Genomic DNA, 18,503 nt, shown 5'->3' on the forward strand with positions numbered 1-18,503 from the left:
ATATATACAACTCTGTTGTTTCATGTACTGCCCCAAGCAATCATTATTTCCGTGTTATAAACTTCAGCTCAGCGATTTCTTGCGTTGCCTACCTATGGAGTGTAAGTATATTAATTCGCAAAAACACATGCTAATGGCCTGACGTGACCTCCCTCCAAGTGCTGGTTTTTGGCTGTGGGTCATCCTTTAGTCAATATCCCTGTGCACAGGTGAGAAAGGTGGCGGGATGATAACCGGGCTGGCAGACTACCAAAGGTCTCTCTGTTCACGGTCCTTCAGAAAGGCTACAGGAAATTCTTGGGATATCATGCAGTGCACTTGTCCCTATAAATTACCCACAATGGTTCATTCACTTTTGCATAGTACATGTAGTTTCAAAAATATTTTTGGCCCAACACTTCGGATCCACTCCTGATCACTGTGCATTTACTAGACCTACTGGGGTATCCCTGAACGTCACGTTAAGAATCTACAGATAGCACCGTCAATCTCCACTGTATAAGAAGTACGTGATTACGTCCAACCGAGTCTTGTATATTACTATGTTTATGTACATTTAATCCAAAACAAAACAGAGACGAAGACTTAGTTTAACACATCACATGTACAAATGTCCTTCACATATTCCAGGATTTTGATATTTTTGCTAGATTTCAACAATAACATAATGAATTACTCACTATTTTATCTTTAGCAGAACTTTTAATATTGAACATGCAGACTGGGACCAGTTCGAATAATTGCCTCTAATTTTCTTTTTGATCGATAACTCTATTATTTTGATCTGGACCATGATATTCATACCTCTTTTTAATTTTTCATGGGATGAAGTTATGAAAATGTGCCAGATGGTGCTGAAACCCTGATTGGATCATTGTTTTACATGTACCTACATCCTGTAATGACAAGTGTAAGGGAGGTGCAACTAGCCTTGGAACACCTGGTGTCTGGCAATGTTAAAAATTTCTCCCAGAAGTCATCTATAATGACCAGCCACTGCTTACACTAGTGAGGTAATTACTGCATATAAAAAACTTCACTTCAATTTCAAAAGTCCATATATTTAATCATTCTATGAATAGAAAAAAAAAATCCTTTAACATATGGCACTAGAAAAAGATTTTCTTTTTATGGGAAATCAATATGAATTGCCAACTCATTAGCATAATGATAGCAAAAACTGGATTGTTTTTCACAGAGTCTGATAATACAGCTGATTGTCCTTCAGGAAGGTGGTACGGAGGAGGGATGAGGGTGACAAGTGGCACATTTATCCCAAGTTCTGCCTCCCTGCCCTCACTGGTAGCTGTAACCACGGTGACACACTTCTGCTTTTGATGGATTCCATGCAAGGCATTGGAAAATGTCCTTATCAGCTCCCCCCTGCACAGAGTCATGATTGCAGGTCTGAAAACAGAGAGGATAGAGTATGCACAATCTGAGGGTGAAATCTAATACAAGCAGGGAAATAGCCTAGAGGGGTTCAAAAAGGGCAACCTCAGCTGAGTCCTTGTATCCAATGGAGAAGTCTAATTTTAGACCTTAAAAATCCTTCAGATTTTAATAGTTAACAAGGTCAGTTTGCCAATATTGGCCTTTCCACATGTTACTGTTTTGATCAGGATGTGCCTGCTGACAAAAAAGAAAAGAAAAATGCCACACGAATCTTTGAACCTTGAGACCTTTCCAAAAAACTTGGAAGCAAGGAGTAAAGAACTTTCATATGTTTCAGCCTAATATTTCAAGGAGTTACACTATCCAGACCTGGGAATGACAACAAAACATTAAATAAGGAATTCTATCTATACACTGTTAATAGATTTGTGATATAGATGTATAAATCTCTTTATGTGCTCAATAATGCCACATTTCCCCCAGGTAGCTTGGAGTTCATTATTCTACTGACTTCTTCGGGATCTCAATTCCCTCTTAACAACAGAAACAGACTGAGCCCTTGATCTTCAGGGTACATTTACTACAAGCCAAAATTTTCCTAAAGTTGAAGACCTATTCTATCAACAGTTGCTACAGCTGCTGTGAAACTTTGCAAGATGTGGAGAATTTTTTGTTTTTGATTATGAGAGATGGGAAGCTTGTAATAAAAATCCTCGCCCAATAAAAATGCCACCCTGGTAAATTTTATAACTCCTGGACAATGGATGAAAAATGCAGGAGGAACAGTAGTGACACCTCCACTTTCATCAAAATGCCTCCTCTGACCTCGCTATCCTTAGATTTCTATTTTTATATGCAGATAAAACATTTAGTTTTTCCTTATATTCCTTAATGAAATTTTCATCCCTTTTGTGGACCCTGACAACCCTAGATCATAGTTGGAACACTGCATGAGGATCCTGTCAATTGAATTAAATCATCAAATTCAAAAGGACACATTAAGTATTCACACCTTCACTTTCATCAAACCGCATCATCTTACCTCACTATATGCACATTTCTATTTTTATACTGCAGATGAAAACATTTTCTCTTGCAGCAAATAGAATTTAAAAGGACACCAGGGAAACTGAGGTATCTATAGGAGGAAGTAATTTACAAGTGTTTCAATCTATGGCTCTTGTACCTGCTTGTCTCTGTAACACATTGCATTCTGTCTACTGGTGGGTGTAGGCAAGATTTCCTATCAGAAGGCCAAGGCATATGGAAAACATGTTTTTAGGTAAAAAGAAAATAGAGTAATCAGAACCTGGTTTGAATTTTTGATACTGTATAATCTCAAACAAGATACATGACATTTCATATTTATACTGTATAACAATGGGCCTATGGGCCACATCATTTACCTGCATGTTTGCATACTAAAGTAGCAATGTGGATAATTTCTAATAGTTTTTTCTGTATATTCCTTAATGAAATTTTCATCCCTTTTGTGGACCTTGATAATCCGAGATCATAGTTTGAACACTCCATGAGGATCCAGCTGCTTACTGAATTTACAAATTGTATCTTTGTGTTTCTTGTTGACCAGACATTAAAGATTTTTCCTGTATATCACACATACTACTTTTAAACTCACACTGTGACCCCACCTTGGGCCCAGGGTTCATTCTTCACCGAATGACAGTTTTTGAGAAGATTTTTAGAGAATTTTTTCTGTGTATTCCAATGTATAACTTTCAACCCTTATTGTGGTACCATCCTGAACCCAAGGGCCACGGTGTTTGATTCTTGACTACATAATGATGCTACCAGACTGAATTTTAAAAAAAATGGAATGTTGTCCCTCTTGTTGATTTTGAAGAATTTTCCTCAATAGTCCAATTTAAAACTTTAAGCTCCATTTGTGAACCCATCCTGGAGTAGTATGTCATGGTTTGAACAAAGTGAACAAGCATTCTGTAAGTACTGCATAGCATTACATGTCCCCTACAACCCCAAATTAAGTCATTTGCGTAATTATTCAGTATATAGAACTCACTAAAAAAGGAAAAAGAATACCAAGAAAACTAAATGAAGTTCTAGAATTAAAAAGTTCAGTCAACCATGAAAATGTCTTTCAATTTTTGTTAGAATAATTCAACCATGACAAAATTTAAACCTTATCTGTATTTACCTCCTACATAGCCATGCACATATCAAATGCCTATAAAGTTACAACATAGTGAAGAAAAGTACATTGGACAGAAGTCCTATAAATCAGTCAACTGTCGATGAAACTTTAACTTGATCTGTAAACATACATTAGCAAATTACATAATGAATTTCATCAAAGCACGAGGAAAATGTCCAGAAAAGTTAAGTTGTGACAGACGGACAAAATGACAGACGAGTGGATGGACAGACAGAGATACAGAAATTAATAGTCCCCTTTAATTCGCTGGTAAGGGACTAAAAACTTGATTACGTAGAACATGATGCTTGTACCTTGATAACAAAGTTCTTGAGAAGATGAAATTTTAAAAAGTTTACAACATACAGATGGACGAAACAAAACTTGATCAGAATACAAAAGGAATAGAAAAAAAGTGTTTATACAGATGTGTTTGTTTAGATTCAATATTGCTTTGGACCTAATACATCATTCATCTAACTTCCTTACAGAAAAAAAAAATCCGACTATAATGCTGACAGGAAACCAATTTTGAATTCACCTTCCATCAACTCTGTGTAGTCCCACAAGTTTGTACTGGCTTCTATCTTACACTACCAAGCTAACAAAAAGCCGATCCTAGTCTGCCACACTAAATGTCTTCTTTTCACCCCAAATCCATACATTAAAGTCGATAAATAAAAAAAGTTCATCATCTCAACAATATTCTGGGGTGATGACCTTGCTATGACCATGAAAAAAAGAGCCAAAGTTCTTCATGCAACAGATTACGAGATACAATAAGAAATCTGATGAATATTTCATAGTCAGGGTAATAAATGTCCATTACCAAGCATGTTATTGACCAAGTAAACTTCTCACTCACATATTGAATTAAAATATATGTTCCTGGTAATGTGGTTATATTGGTAACATTGTGCAACTTAATATTAGATTAATTAGATTCTATCATTTAATAATAATAATAATCCACAATTGTGTGCTTGTTTTACATGGCCTGAAGATATACCTTCTGTTAAAGTTTATTTTTTGCTAAATAGATGCAAATAATTTGCAAAGGTTCACTGGATATCTCTAGAGGAAACAACACTTCTCCCCAGAGACTCAGACATCTGGAAATAATTTCATTTGTAAAAGAAATGAAATGTTTCACATGTATCTTGCTGGTCAATACACTGTGGCCCCTCTGGTGGACATTGTTAACAGCTGAAGTCATCCCTATTATCACCCCCTGGGGATATGCATGTTTAATAAGCCCAGGGGATCTTTGCCTTTGCCCCCACTATCTCCCCAAAGTGACTGGTTCATTACTCAAAGATAATCAATACACCAAGCCTGTCATCCCAATCACCAGCCCCAGCCCTGAATGCTGGCTATGGTGGTTACAAAAAAATTCCTACTATTCTTTTTTTTTCCACCTCGGGGCCAATAATAATTCTGGCAAGATTAACTCATAAGTCCCAATCAACTGGATTCTGGATAAAATCAGAAAGCTAGCTCACACCACCATGAATCATAATACTATTAGATGAACAATTTCACTGTTAATATTTCATCAGATTTATCTGAAAATTGTCACACATGAGGAATTGGATTTCTAATGAGAGGAACCATGTAGGCCCTCAGAATAAAAACAGATTTCCCGTCCACTTCAAAAAGCCCAATAAATACAAGACATCTAGGCAATTAAATAACATCATGTGTGAGAAAAATAATCTGAACCTGTCTGGGATGATGCTGTAAAGTCAGTGCCAGGGCTGGGAGCTGACTGCAGGTTCCGCTGATTAGGTTTCCATCTCCTAGGATCACCACCAGATTAAAATGCAAATAGGTACTTGTCAATAATCAAAGATACCTGTAAACAACCAAAGTAAATTTAGCTCTAGCTAATTAAAATAGATATGTGTAATTACAAATTATCTTTCTCTTTCTACCCCTATGGTGATTTGCATCTGAAGAGTATGTGATAAAACAGGGTTCTGAGGAAGAATTTTTTGACTGCCACACAGGGGATCCCAGAGAAAAGTTTATGAGCCTCCCTGTTTATGAGCCCTGAGCTACTGTGTTTGTCTGCTTAGCACAAAGGGTCAGCCTTTGCACCTCATATGTCAGCAGTGTCGACTCACTGCTGGCCTTTACAATTGGCAACTGCTGTTGTCACCGTAAATCTCCCTACCCAACCATTCAGAGCTTTTCATCTACAGCCTGTAGAAATTGGACTTCCTTTGCAAAAACATTTTATGTCTATGTTGAAATTGGTGAGATTTGTCACTTCAAAGCTTTGAATATCCCATAATGGAGTAAATTTTGCCTAAATATTTCATCCTAAGCCCACACATTTGATCTGGAACTATCTTCCACAAATAGTTTCAAATCCTATGGAAATTTATTTCAAAAACAGTATTTTAAGCACTGCTGAAAACACCATCTGCAAAAACTCTTTCATTTAAAAGAAATAAAAAAAATGGGTAGATATTCCCGTTTCTTTTTAGCTATGCAGGTTCTGTAGGCAAAGCTATCACTGCATGTGGTGTGTTTTCTGTTTCACATTATTGATGCAAAAATTTTGAACATGAAGCATGCTGAGTGTCAAGGTCATTAAAACTCTTTGGATTCTGCACCTGAGGGGATGGGAGACTTGTATAAATCAATTATCACAATAATTTATTATCCCAAGAGAGGTTTTATGAGAGATGGTAATATTAGTGTCATCATTTGTCCACTGCTAGCTACTAATGAGGCCACTGTGGGGCCCTGTAGGGGGCCCTCAATGAATGCTGACCATGCCAAAGCCACCACCAATCAGCCTGACTAATATGGCAGTTTGTAAATGGTTTATTGGTAATCCCTCTGACTCTGGAAGGCAGACTCCAAATTGGAAATGTTTTCCCATACATAGCTATTGTAACTGTGAAACAGTCATTTTTGAAGTCAGTTTGGAGAATATTTGCTCGTTGATTTTGTTAATCATGGAAGAGTCATGACACATATACGCTGTCATATATCCTTCCAACTTCCTGTGCACTCCTATAAACATTAAAAATCAAAATGAATTAAATTATATTGCAATGTTGAGCAATTTTTTTTTATACAAGTGCAGCTGGGCTAAAGCAATTTTCATTCTGGCTTGCATTTTTTGTTGTTGTATATAATGCCTGTCAGAACTGTTTCCTTATCGACAGAGGATGCAATTTATAAACAGTTTCAGTACCATTAAGTAAACACTGTGTCTGTGTGTTGGTTGACTGCTGTGATTGGTTATAACTCAGTTACATGCAGATACATGTATGATCACGGTAAAATTGGGAATACATTATCTAGACTTGGAGTTATCAATATATGATGCAATTGTCTTAAGATGGTTTCAAAGGGAAAATTATGAAGTTGATTGCGAGACATTTTCCCACCAAGCCAAAATTTAATGCACTGTGATGTTTCCAAGTGCATGCATGAATGAGGGTACCACAAGAAGTAAACCTAATTAACAGAGCATCTAATATTCATCTAATGTTAGGGGCTTGTTTTCATGTTATGATAAGATCTAGGTTATGAATCAGAATGAGAAACCCCTGTCAGAAAAAAAACCATCCTAACTGTGCACTGTTTACTGCCTGGGCATAAGGAGGGCAACACTTTTCCGGTGCGGCATTATTTCCTTTTCCCCATATGCTCTGTACTTATCTGCCACTTTATTTGCACTACCCGCAATTCTAAATTTTTTAAAATAGATAAATTGTAAAGATGTCAGTTAGGAATAATTTTTTCTTCTTGGCAAAAACATGGTATATTTATCATTAATAAGATGTTAGTCTAGTGCATATGTATATCATCTACAAAATGATTCTCGTCACACCTTTCAAACTTACTTTTTGATTAATCACACAACTTTGGAAAATAAACACATTATGCATTCAATAAACTATGAACTTGCACACTGAGAGAATATGTCATGTAAATATTGTATATTTCGTCTGCATATTACCTACATGTTCTTTCAGCACTGTACAACAGACCGATTCTTTTATTTCCCCTTGCACTAGTTTACCTTGTTTTCACCCCAAAACACAGTGTCTATATATACGCATGTAAAGCATATAAAAAATATTTGTTTCACCTAAAAAATTATTTACAAAATATGAAATTTCTGTATTTACAGATTCACAATGTCATACTAGCATGGTTAAAGGAGAAATGGGAAATCACATGGTTAAATCATTATTTATAGCTAGGCGTTTCAAAAAGCAGCAGCTCAATAAAGGTTTACCACTCAGTCAATTAGTATCATTTGAGAATTTTTCTTTTACAAATTCTTGCCAGAAACTTGAATTCAATTCATTTGACTTGAATCTTTTATTGAGCCAGATGCTGTCTCCCTCAGCGGAGTTGCTTGATGTGGTCTTGATTACACAGGAATATTATTTCATTCTTCACTGTGTTTGTGACTTGAAGCAACCCACCTTCATGCCTGTGATTCAGCAATACATGTTAATGTACTACTATACACAAGGTCAATAATACTGCTAGTATGAGAGACCCTCAACACTCATGCAGCCACTGCAATTTTATTGAACTCTTCCAGTTCTTCTGCTCCCAGGAGCTGAATCAATACTAATATCTAAATTTGATATCAACATATTTTATATGTCTGCTGTTTAAATGTTAAATCATTGAAAATCATTTTGATCTGGTACATGGTCGATTTAAATCTATATGTACCTTTTTATAAATTTTGTTGTACTTTAAATCTTACAGAACTTTTTCATCCTTTCATCAGTATCAATATTCATAAGATTTTTATTTCATTATCTGACAAAAGTACGTCATTCAGTCAGTATGGTACAGTGCCACATTAATTGTATTTCTAAAGTAAAAGGTTACTAAAGGACAGAAGAGCAGGTACAAAAATATCGGGAGATTTGAATAGCTAGCGGATAATGACACGGTCAACTCAGGGTCCTCTGGACCCTTTGACCAATGGGAAGAGTTCAGATGTCAGTGACCACAACAACACACAAAAATTGGTGTTATCAAAAATTGATTTTACATATGTGCCAGAAATTCGAGTGAAGGATATCAAGATGAAAGAAAAGTAAGGGATATTTAACAGATGGGAAATGGAGGCAATGGCTGCTTAATGGTCAAGAGATCTACATGCAAGCTTATGATTACTGATGCATTTTCGTTTTTAATTTAAAAGCTCTGGGAAGAAATACCAACTGTTAATGCTATTCAAAATCTTTATTTAATAGCCCCCATAACTTGGTGCAATAACTTTTGAAATTGACCACAGAAAAACTGCTGTTTGTAAACAATTTTCACCATGAATTTAAAAATCACACTGATAAGAAATAATTCTTGAATACACAAATACCCAGGTCAGGGAAAAGGCCATATGGGGTATTTCGCTAGACCTCCCCTTTCTCAAAATCACCTGCTCTATACAAAACAAGTTTACAGCTGTCAAAGGCTTGTACATTCACAAAAATAACCCCCCAAACCACATACAGGATGCAAGCAGTACGAAATACACTGGGCTTCCCAATTACCATTGGAGGAAGGGGGGCATGCATAATTAACACACTATTGTGAAAAGTATGTATTTCTAAAGTAACCACAGCAGATGGCACTCTGAAGACTTCTTCACTCTACAAGGTGTAAATAGTTTTTGGGACTCCAGTGTGGTTCATTAAGCCTACCACAAATCCCAGTCTAGCTGGGTAGCCTGTTTAGCAAGCTTTTAAATAGTGAGTTTCCATAGGTAGAGAGGTGTCAGCTGCTGGGGAGAGGGAATTTACAAATCACAATGACAGATGGCATGTATGACATCAGTGGGTTAGATAAGTGTGAAGAAAATCAAACAAGGGGGGCTAGTGACTTTGGCATGCATGATTTCAAATCAAATTACAAATGAATTATATTTGGAAAATTTCTTATCACAGTCATCTCTACTGTTCTAATTTCACATATAATTACTGTATTGTGTGTGTTCTGGTTTCTCAAGAAATGCTACACATTTTTAAATTTGAAATAAACTCAATGTTTATTTGAATAACTGTTAAAATGACTTATTCTTCTATTACATTATGCTCAAGCTAATTTCTGTTCACACAAAAATCTCTCCTAATCATTAAAGAGCTTCCCTGGCCTTCAGAAGTCTAATCTCTGCAGGTCAAGAGGTCAAAAGATACAAGTGGATAAAACTCCACCTTACATAATATAGAACACCTAGTACAGGTATTAGAGCCTTGTTGATAAACCAAAACACTGATTAGCATACACTGACATCAGGTATATATATAGCCCTCCCTGGCAGCAATGAAATTAAAGAGCCAGATCCCTTACCTATCAGTTCCTATAATTATCTACAGGGAAAATTTGACTCTATAAGCTCACTAAGCTAAGATGCATATTCATGAGACTCTATCTTTAGCTGTCCTGGGTAATGATTACATATAACTAAAAGGTTAATTTGTTAAAAATAGCTTCACTTGAAGAATAGTCATGCTTTTGTGACACTACTACATCAGGAAAGAGTTTTAAATTTAAAAGCTTATGAAAGTGTACTGTTAATGTCCTAAATGCCTAGATTAGTGACCAGAGGCCCATGGGCTACAGTATTCACCTGAATATTATCTCTCTTCTATACCGAAGAATGATTTGTACCAAGTTTGGTAAAAAAAATAAATGGTCAAATGATTCTAGAGATGTCCAGCAGTAGTTAAAATATAACAAATAATCTGCATAGTGGAACACCCCCTCACAAAATGGTCACATTCCACAACAGGTAGAGACCTTCATGGACATCATAGTCATGCATTTATTTTTTCTCAGATATATAGTGGGAGTAGAGACAATTTTCTAACATTTAATACATTTTCACTCTATGGCCATATTGGCCCTGCCCAAGTGCCTCAGAACCCCTGACCTTGGGGCCACGGATTTCACAATTTTGATAGAGGGCTTTGATGATGGACATCATGACCATGCATTTAGGTTTTCCCCCACATGTGGGATTTATAGAGAAGGAGATCTGTGAAAATATGGCCTTTTTCAACATACTTGGCCCTGTCCATGAGGCCCCAGGGGTGGTAAAGTAATAAATTTCACAATTCATATTCCTCTTATCCTAGAGATGCTTCACACCAAAAATGGTAACAATTGGCCATGTAGTTTTTAAGAAGTTAATAATGTAAAGTTGTTAATGGCTGACAGACAACGCACAGCAATGGATGAAGACCAATAGCAACTCAGGTAACCTAAAAAGAATTAATAAAAACCTGGAACTTGTTTTATGAAAGGTCTTATGACTTATCAAGACCAAAAGTACTTTATACAATTCTTTCAATGGTGCACCTTTTTAAAAGTGTAAATCCATGGCATTTCTAAAGAACAGCAGACGATAAGTAAATAAAACCATATTTTCACAAATTGTACACGAAAATGGAAATACGGTAAACGTATTAAAATATTGGTCTTCGTCATAAGACCTTTTGTAAAATGGTCTCCTGGATCTCTATGGTTTAATTATGTGCAAAACGAATTTCATATTTCCTCAACAGTGGCCCTACTCGTTCTTTAAGAAATACATATTCAAACTCTGTTGTGATGTAACAGAAATTAAAATGTAAGTACAGATAGAGACAAAGGAATAAAAAGCTCAACAAATCATTCACTTTTCCCCTTTCCAAGCTGTGTAACCTATTCTGCACTGGAAACTGAGAGCAATTTTTTTCACTATGTCAGAAACACCTGTCAAAAGCTAATGAATTAAGGATAGTAAATAAATGAAATGAAAGCAACTTCACTTATTTGCTCCCTGACCGAATGGAGATCATCTGTCAATTTATCATTGTAAAAAAAACCTTGTATCTACTTAAGCTGAAATTGTTATTGAAATGTTCTTGCCAATAAATCGGCACTCTTATTAGAGAAATACTTCAGTATCTATAAAAACGATAGGGGTGAAACCTCTATTACCCTTCATAATCAAGGTAGCATTCAGGTGTAAGTCAAAGAAGGGCCATACAACATATATATATATATATATATATAGTGTAGCAGGTGCTATCGTCAGAAGAACAGGGTAATCCAGCCTCATATTGAAAAATGGGCGATTACTGAGAAAACAAATCAAATGCTTTCAATAGACCGCTGAAAGATTTTTTCTAATGTGACAGAACATTCTGTGGGTATCTACCTCATTAGTCCCGCAGACATTTAAAAACTGAAAACTATGCAAAGTGACTAAGGTGGAAAATGATCACCTGGCCATGTTTACAAAGACCACCCCCTGTCAAGGCAAATAGACATCGCCCTACCTTATTCTATCCCCAGTTTTCACCCATTCTTTAATGTATTTTGCAGACCTACCATTAGGTCTTTAGAATTTTTCAATATTACTGCTTTCAGTACTGCATGCATCTGTTATTAGTTTTGAAAGTTGAACAAAATCAGATATCTTTAGTCCTGAGCAGTACTGGGTCATATTCTCAGATAGAGCAGGGTTAAGTGACTATAAAACCCCTTTCAAACATACTAGTATCAGCTTCAAAAGGGAGTTTCCAAGCCAAAGAGAGTGGAAACCAGCCCTATCCTAGAGGCAACATCTGCTTCAAATGACCTTGACCTTCTTATTTTCAGCAGACAGAAGCAATTCCTGCCTGATGGGAAGATTTCACCCTTCCCTGATAATAACAGTTAATGAAGTAAGAGAGGTACCTCATGTATGTTGATACAACTTGAACATATGAACTCCCCAGTTCATGTTCCCTGTCTGGTTCTGCTACACTACACTGTGAAATCTCCTGGGGCCCTGCAAAGAAAAAACCCCACAACTTGTGATTGTTTTAAGGAGGCAAACAAACTAATCTACGTGAAGATCATTACAATTTATATATATATATGCAATAAAAATACACATCGATCTACATGAAAATCGATCATTGCAATCAATATACAATATCAAATACTGTCTAACCAATATACGTAAAAAAAAAATTACAAAATATTTTCCAGCCAATTTTCCTAATTTTGAAATGAAATACATTATTAATAGCGAGTACTGTCCTATTTTGCTGATGTCACGTCAGGATTACATTGCAGCGTGTGCCTGACGAACTTTTTACACAATGGAGCAATGGTATCAGTAACAGGATTGTGTATTACCCTCTTATGTACAACAACACACCTGTGTAATTTCCTTTTAAAAAAAATTACTTTACCATATTCACTGAAATTTTTAATGTTCTGTTCTTCTATCCTTTACCAACAAAGCATAATTCAACAGCATAAAACAAATTGTTCCCATTATGAGCTACAAGGATCAACAATAGATATTTTAATTTTCAACAAAGCTTCCCTAATTGACCTAAACCAATTGCATGACAATGCAGATATACCTGCATTTAGTGATAAAGAGAGGACTAATCGTCGTGATTATGATATTTCCGTTGCAAATTTGAATCAAGTTTCCTTTGGAAAAATAGGTTGGGGTATGGGAGACAGTTGAAGCATTATAAAATGGTCGTATTACAAAAATGAGGTTATTGTTGTGATCTTTAAAGAGTATGTATACTTTATGAAAAATAATCTGTGATGTTTTTAAGTGGAATTATCAGCCAATATCTGTGTGCCATCATTCACAGTGAAAATAAGGTAATCTTCACCAGATTCTCATTTCTGACACAAATCTGCATGAGTCATTTTAACATATATAATGCAAATCCCAGAAGATGTTGTACATAGCACTTTTAACACTGTCTCATAAAACATTTTCTGGCAAGTAACCACAATATCAAGTCAGTATGTAACACAATTTTCACAAAATATACTACATAAAACAATAAGGACCACTTTTTTCCCCCCCTAAAAATTATTTGACCCAGTTTTGTTGAGGATGACCTAGAAAACTTTGGACGTGGTAGTCACACTGATTCAGAGCCAGTAGGTGAATGCTCTCACTTCTAAATGTAATCAGTGATGGGGAAAGTCTTGAGAAATATTGGGTTTATAGAGAAGTAATGCCAGGCATCATCAGAATTGATTATTGAAGGAGAATGATTAATAGGATTGTTGCGCCTCACAGGAGGTAGATAAAACCATTACTTATTATATTTAGCCCAGATTGGGTCCCTTGACATTTCACAGCAACAATGTCAAAACCATAGGTACAAATGACATTTCCTAATTCTGTCAGAGTAACTTCCTATGAAACAAACATGATTATTGTAAAATTTACTGCTTTGGGTCTACCAGCTACCATGTAAATTATTTTTCACCGAACATAAAACCAGACCAGCCTAATGACTACCATTTACACACATCAATCAAAGCGTTCTTTTTAATGAAATGGGGGGTAAAATCCAAAAACTGAAAAGGACACTGTGTATGAGGTAGAAGCTACTCCACAGTCAAACCTTTAACCACATTTTTCGCTGATATGGTGAAATCGATCAAACAGCACATTGACTAATCTCAAAGGTGGTTAATCAAGATGATGAACATGCTGTATGTGAGGGATTATGTAACTAAAGGGAGAAAAGGGGTGGGGGGGGGGGGGGTTGTCTTATGGGAGCAGCCACATGTGATGATTTTAGCTTCCAATCCAAATGGTTGATCACCATCTAGACACCATCCAATAATAAACCTGTAGTAATGAGGTCAATATTAGAGAATGATATCATTAAAACCCTCTGCAGTAGAGAATATCTCTAATTCTTCACTATTTAAAAAAAAGAGAGTAATAAATGGATGAGTCTGTAAATTTAAACATAAAGGGCAAAATGCCCAGATTATGTAATTTCTATCTTCATATAAAACTTGCAATATGTTGGTAAACTTGCGATATGTCGGTATATGATGACTGATTATTAGGAATATTACAACACAATCCTAGGACCTTAACACCTGTAAGGTCATTTGAAGGAAATTAAGAGAATTTAAATCATCACCTATATATAGAAATGCTGAGCACACCAATTCACTAGTTGAATTCTTATTTATAAGCATCACAATTTTAAATTGACATATTTATACAGGAGATTGAACTTACTGGCCATTTATTAGTTATCTTCGATGGTCAATGACAGCTGTCATTGCATTATGGGAAAAACCAATGCGACATATATATATCATCAGTGCATGACCTAATATTGATCAATGGCTAATAAGTGTACTGCCCTATAATTAGTGGAATAAACGACTTGCGTGGTAGGTTCCTGATACAGTTTCAGAACTTCCTAGTACATGTAGATAACGGCTGCCCTTCAGGATCAATAAACAGATTTAATACGATAAAAAAAATTGGAGCATCCTGCTAATTGGAAATGGAGGCCGACAACCTGTTAAAGATGTTTCAATGGTTAGTTAGAAATGTCATCAGTAGCTCAAAAAAATTTGCTATGACATTACTTCAGCTTCTGAAATATCCAGTATTCCTTCTATCAGTGGTGCTCAGATTGGTGAAGTACATTTGTTGACAGACATCAACACCCACAGCAATAAATACCAAAGTTCAGTGATCGACTGGACATTTCACACCTTATGTTTTCATCTCTGATAGGCATATAGCAAAAAAAAAAAATGCATTACCTACAAAAAATTGGACTTTTATACTAGCCATATGTCAAAGCCTTCAAAGATCTGCAATAACAGTGATCAAGATCAAAATCCAATCTTGCCTTCGAATTAATGTTAGACAGGTACACGACAATTCCCACAAAAGTACCAGAAGTACCGCAGGAAATCAAACCTGTCAAAAGTACCAGAAGTACCGCAGGAAATCAAACCTGTCAAAAGTACCAGAAGTACCGCAGGAAATCAAACCTGTCAAAAGTACCAGAAGTACCGCAGGAAATCAAACCTGTCAAAAGTACCACAGGAAATCAAACCTGTCAAAAGTACCAGAAGTACCGCAGGAAATCAAACCTGTCAAAAGTACCAGAAGTACCGCAGGAAATCAAACCTGTCAAAATGATCTACAGTAATATTAGTGTCTAACCACTGTTTGCATGGGGTATAGATGACTGCTTAGCTGATATATATCATTGCTAGAACAAATAGGCTAGGAGGCCGAATGGTGATTGGCTTCATTTTGTTCTGTTCATTCCTTCACTGTCACTTTTAGTGTCTGACATTCCATACAGTAATCAATACTGCAGTGTAAAACATGCAATACTCTGTATATATATATTCAGCTACTCTTTCCTCCAGTCTCCAGGCAGTTTAATCCAATGCCAGACATCGTAACACTGTTGATCCTGACCCTCAGTGTCAGTTTAGTTATTGTTATAAGTGGTTGGCTTTAATTGGTATTTGAAAGACCACTATTTTCTGATCTAGCCTTTATTTACTTGGAACTGATAATATTTTGAAATCAACAATACTTTGACCTGTTCAATCTGACAAACCCAGACATCTGAGGAAGGTCAAGGTCAGTTCTTTTAAATCTTCTTTAAGAAGGACTCTCCATGCATTTTAATCTCCTGTACATACACATGACTTCTAAAATTACTGATGATGAAAAATGACCTCTAGGTTTACTGACAACTTATAAACAGGAGACGGGCCTTGATGAGATGCATATTTAAACTGTAAAGCTGACATAATTTGATCAACACACAGGCCTGGAAGATAAGAAAACCTAGCAGACATACCAAGATGATTAAACTGCAATTACATTTAGATTACAGTTTTTAGTATATATATAGCTAATACCTTTCTGCTGGAGATAAGAAAGGAATTCATTTATCTTTCAGTGCTTTGAAATTTGAAATTTATGACAATTTAAATGTATATATAAACTACAGAATGTTAAAAGCTGCTTCAAAGAAATGCAAGGTGGATAAAATACTTATCATAATTAAAACACTGCACATGTATTATAAGTACATTATATATATCATCGACTCTGATCCACAAAATTTTGAGAGCTGCATAAGAAAGAAATGATTTTTTGAAGAAATTTTCAATCCAGACGATAATCAAATTAATTAGGATTGCAGGTAAATGAGATGCATGCTATAACTACAAATCCACAGAGACTAATTGATTTTCAAATACCCATTGGTAATATTAATGAATGCTATGTCAAACCATGTCAAAAAGTTATCCTTGAGTTTGGTGCGACAAAAAAAAGTTTAAACTCCCAACCCCATGTGATGTAGTCATCCAATGACTGTGTGAAAATCTTACATTTGGCAAAACTTCCGAAAACACTGTCCCAGATCATTTTGGGAATTTCTGAAGGGCTGGGTAGTTGTCTCGTTGACTAAACTTTTCCCCCATTTCAAATTGGGTAAAGTTCACAGTAAGGCCCCTGGATCAATACCGCTCTCACTGATAAAGAAGTTTAGGGGTTGCACCCTGTCTAAGAGCGTACACAGTGTTATAAATGACAGTGATCATAACTGACAAAAAGTGCATTAAGAGATCAATGTATGTTTTCTCATATTAATCAAGGTATGACTTGCCAGTTATGCAATATAAATATGACTGCAAGTTTGCCTTGAGAAAACTTGCAGGCAGCTTCCCCCTTATCCAAATATGTAAAATTAAAATACTGTAAAATTCATAATGATCAATATTAATTCTGTAGAAATCAGATATCGTACATGTGATATACAAATGCTAAAAAATGACCATAGCGATCTCTCAATACTATATGAATTCGGGCAAAACTATGTCTTATCTACGCATATACTGTCATTACTGTGAATTTCAACATTAAAATCAAGTGCAGTTCGAACCACAGGTATGTATGTGTTGATGGCCTTTTGAAATATTTTTCTACATTATAAAACATGAAACTGTTAGTATTTCTGTAAATTTACCTACTGTGCCAATGTACTTGCTAAAATAAACAGTGTTTACATTACCTCCTGTGCACACAAACAACTATTTGATGGATCATGAATGATCCATGATATTATGCGATCATGATGGATTTCTGACAAGTTGGTGAAATCACTGTCCCCTACCATCCAGAAATCTGTGGTGTGGACTAAGGACATCGACACTGCCCATGGATCCCTCACCTTAACAGGTCAACTTCCTCCACACATAACAGAAGGTCCGTACCTTCACTTACTTTCAAAACAAATCTTTTTGATATTCAAGAGGTGACTCCCGTTCATCAGATTTTGTGAATTACTTTTTTCAAGGCCCCGGGACACAAAAATGATGGGTTTATGATTATTAGCAGGTGTTAAAAATGCAAGATGTAATGTCAAGCCAGCAAAATCAAATATAAAGAACTACCTTGGGCACATGATTATCTTCTTAATACTAGATTCAGGCTACAGACAGAAATAAACAAACATCTACCTGCACAATTCTTTTTTTAAAACAAAAACATAATTTCTACAAAAAGCAAATATTACTGGACAAGACACTCTTCTGTATCAAACGTGCATTCATTTTGATCACCACACAATGATCATAATGAAAATTCTCTAGATATTTTTTTCAAAGGAAACAATTGCTGGGTGCCCTGATACTCATGAACAGAGACTTGACGACTAGACGGCTTAATGGGAAGAAGTGGGTTAAAACACACACAAACACACAGAAGAAGCCCGTGATAAACCACAAAATATAAAATCCTTTTACACAAACACACATGACAGAAAATTTTATTCAGTGATTCAAAATACTTCTCCATGGGGTGTGCTATAAAAAGATAATTAAAATGCACCATTTCCCTGTAACATCAAACTCTTTAATAATGAGAAATAATAAAGTTTGTGGCGACTCATCAAACGGAAATGCTCTCAAGATTTTCCTCTGTTAAATGAACAGAGAAATGAAGAAGACATTAAAATGTGTATTAGAAATATTATACATTAAAGCTATAAAATTTAGCCTGTGATAAAATATCCTTTAGATATCCTGATATTCCTTCAAAAGGTTTGTAATATCAGAGAGACTAAGTACATGT

At 35.7% G+C, this 18,503-nt stretch overlaps 1 long non-coding RNA gene across 12 annotated transcripts in view; it reads right to left on the bottom strand.

Moving 5' to 3' along the window:
- Positions 1–1,045: 1,045 nt before the first annotated feature.
- Positions 1,046–18,503, bottom strand: part of LOC125668492 (uncharacterized) — a 72,507-nt gene continuing 55,049 nt past the window's right edge. For all 12 annotated transcript variants that reach the window (XR_007367638.2, XR_007367648.2, XR_007367642.2 and 9 more), the window contains 3 exons: positions 12,287–12,380; positions 5,291–5,423; positions 1,046–1,407 (listed from right to left, as the gene is read on the bottom strand). This is a non-coding gene — a long non-coding RNA (uncharacterized LOC125668492). The remainder of the gene's footprint in view (positions 1,408–5,290; positions 5,424–12,286; positions 12,381–18,503) is intronic.

Source organism: Ostrea edulis, chromosome 4, assembly GCF_947568905.1.
Source record: "Ostrea edulis chromosome 4, xbOstEdul1.1, whole genome shotgun sequence".
In the NCBI taxonomy this organism is placed as follows: Eukaryota; Metazoa; Mollusca; class Bivalvia; order Ostreida; family Ostreidae; genus Ostrea; species Ostrea edulis.